At 43.5% G+C, this 3,137-nt stretch overlaps 1 pseudogene; it reads right to left on the reverse strand.

Annotated features, from left to right (window-relative positions):
• Positions 1–1,851: 1,851 nt before the first annotated feature.
• Positions 1,852–2,913, reverse strand: LOC102856118 (annotated as a pseudogene).
• Between the last annotated feature and the right edge of the window lie 224 nt (positions 2,914–3,137).

Here is a 3,137-nt window from a genome sequence, read left to right on the forward strand (position 1 = left end):
AGACTTTCTTCTGAGGCGCCTCTCGGTAAATTGGAACCTCTGGCCTAGTGGTCAAACGTGGTCACTTTCATCTTCCAGAAACTTCACCTAATGTTCACCCATCCTCAACCTCTAAAGTCCACATATTGGAAAGTACATAATATTTATGTTCAATGTTCTCATGTGAAAGACTGAGGGTAGGGGAAAAATATTTTTCCAGTCTTCCTCAAAGTACAAATCAGTCTGGTAGTTCTGGAGTATTATCTTAAAGACTTCTCACTTTGCACCAAGCTTTCCTTTCGACTGTTTTCTTTTCATGTCATCTACATGTATTCCAAATATGTACAGATGGAGACACATGCTCTCACTCTGGTCTCAGACTTCATTCCTCTCTGTCCAGATTTCCAGCCCTGGTGTTTCGTTCTAGATCCCTGGGTGATGCAGACACTTTGTGTATGACCACTAACCTAAAGGCAGGCACCGAGGACTCAGCCAATGATGCTGTAGAAGAAAGTCCTTGTGGGAAGTTTCCATAAAGATTATCGTGAAGAAAACTCAACGGAGCAGTTTTACTCCGCAACGCATGAGGTTGCTATGAATCAGAATTGACTCAATATCAGGCGCTGGGATTTAATTTTTTTCAAATGTTTATTGGTTTTCACATAGTAACTTGTTTACATTTTATTTTATTCATGTACATACACAATTTTCCATTTACATGTGTTTCATACATTCATTCATATACATTGCATTTTATATAATTAATTACTGTTGATCTATGCCTACTATTTCCCCACCTTTTCGCATCCCCACTGAATCTTTCCTATTCCTTCAGAGACTTGGTTTTTCTGGTGTGCCCTGGCAGGGGTGATCTATGTACTCCTCAACATAGAGATTTATGCTTTCTCCCCTTTTATATAAACGGCAGTGTATTACACACACTCTTCCACATCTTGTCTTTTCTTCTGAAATTCCAGATTATCTCATGTTAAAGCCCACTGAGTTGTAAAATTTCTTGTCATGTGTGTGTATGTGTATTATGTTGTGTACCATCAAGCGGGAACCAGTTCATAACTGACCTTCCAGCAGGTTTTCAGAGATAGTAAATTGCACTGGAAGAGGGTGCCTGTCTTTCTTTGTCAGATCAGCTGGTGAGTTATAATCACGTGCCTTTGGGTCGACAGCACAACTCCTTACCACTAAGCCAACAGAGGGGGATATATATATATGTGTTTGAAGTTACTTCCAGTCATTCCTTGCTGTAAGCCATGCAGCTGTGAATAACCCAGGCAGGTGTCAGTGTTACCAATTCTCCCAACAGTCTGTCTCTTGAAGAAAGTTGAACTATTGCTTTGAGTAGTACATCTTTTGGTCCACTTAGGACCACAAGCATAAAGAACGGCTTACTTTAGGAGACACGAAGACATCTGTGACATAAACTTTGAGACATAAGCCTTGTTACCATTTTGGTCTATAATCTAAGTCGACACCAATTCCTTTAAAGAGAGTTTAGCGGTTTGGTCTTCACACTCATAAGAGTGTTTGACAGTATTTGATGGGAAATTTTTGAGCTTTCACTGTATAGATTGGGTGTGAGAATTAAGAACGAGGAATAAAAAATTCATACAATAGGATGGGCACAGCATAGAGAAGGGTTTAAGGGCTGTTGTGCATAGGGTCGCTATGAGTCACAGGCGACTCAATGGCACATAATAACAACAGAAACAACTCAACACAGAACTAAAAATCCTTGAACAGTTGCAAAGCTAACCCATGTTATTTTTTAAAATAACAGTAATAGAAAGACGTGAATTTTTTTAAAATAATAATTTATTAAGAGCCTCACCTCCCGGACCCTCGCCGTGTTTAGGGTCACTTTTCCTGCTTGTAGATCTTTTGCGCTAGTCCCAGGAAGATGGCTGGGGTCAGGGGAGGAGCGTACTGCTCGATAAGCCCCATAATGTGGCTGAAACTCTCTTCTTCATAATGCTTGAACACAGCAGGCAGCTCCAATTCCTCATACAGTGCCTTCACCAGGGCCACCTTCTCCATCTCCTTCTGCCCATAATTGTCCTGCAGGATCTGGCGTTGTTCTGGGGAGGCCTGCTGCAGACACTGGATCACCAGCCAGCTGCATTTGTTGTCCTGGATGTCAGTGTCAATCTTGCCTGTCACACTCGGGTCACCAAAAAGATCAAGGTAATCATCCTGAATCTGAAAGAATTCGCCCATCTCTAGCAGAATCTTTTTGGCATTGGCATATTCCTTCTCCCCGTCGATGCCTGCCATATACATTGGAGCAGCTACAGGAAGGTAAAAGGAGTAGAAAGCTGTCTTGTACTTGACAATGGATTTGTACCTCTTTTCAGTGAATATGCTGAGATCCACCTTGTCCTGAGTGGCAGTGATGAGGTCCAAGGTCTGTCCAATCTCAGTCTGATAAGAACTCTGCAGGAAGAGCTCCATTAGGTTCAGGTAATAGGGCTGCTCCCGGCAGAAGAGCTTCAGCAGGTGGTAGATACATGATTCCAGCAGCATGGCATCATTGATGGCATCCAGACCTATGCCTGGCTTCTGATACCAGCAGGGCTGCCCGCGTTGGGTAAGGGATGAATCCATGATGTCGTCTAATACAAGGAAGAAGGCTTGGAGCAGTTCCACACACCAGCCTACTGTCAGGGCCCGCTGCAGACTCTCAGCATCCTGCTTCCTGGGCTCCACCAGCTCCTGGAACACTGCCAGCACTGTTAAACCTCTGTTGTTGGTGCCTCCAATGGCATTGTACTCTAGGACCTTCCTGAGCCGGGTAACAGCATCTCCTATTTCTGGGTGCCCCAGATCATCCTCAGTCAGCACCTTGACAATGTGGGAGAAGTGCTGGATGAAATCCTGCTTCTCTTGGGCATAAGCCTCTGATTTCTGGTCTCCGGTCATTCTGAGGGAGGAGCTCTGTTCTTGGATGCCAGTTCTTGCTTGGTCTTGAAATTTTTTAAAAGATAAAAAAGTAAGTGAATGTTTATCTCCAGCCCACCTGGGCCAACTGCAGTGGACAGAACTCACATTGGACACTCAGAAGATTCAATGTCATCTTCTTGAAGCTTTATTTTCTTGAACTTATGTATGTCAGTGAAGCCCAATGAGAGAGCACCATGCAGGTC

The sequence above is a fragment of the Elephantulus edwardii genome, unplaced genomic scaffold (genome assembly GCF_000299155.1).
Source record: "Elephantulus edwardii isolate Elephantulus edwardi_28Jun2011 unplaced genomic scaffold, EleEdw1.0 scaffold00197, whole genome shotgun sequence".
Taxonomy (NCBI): domain Eukaryota; kingdom Metazoa; phylum Chordata; class Mammalia; order Macroscelidea; family Macroscelididae; genus Elephantulus; species Elephantulus edwardii.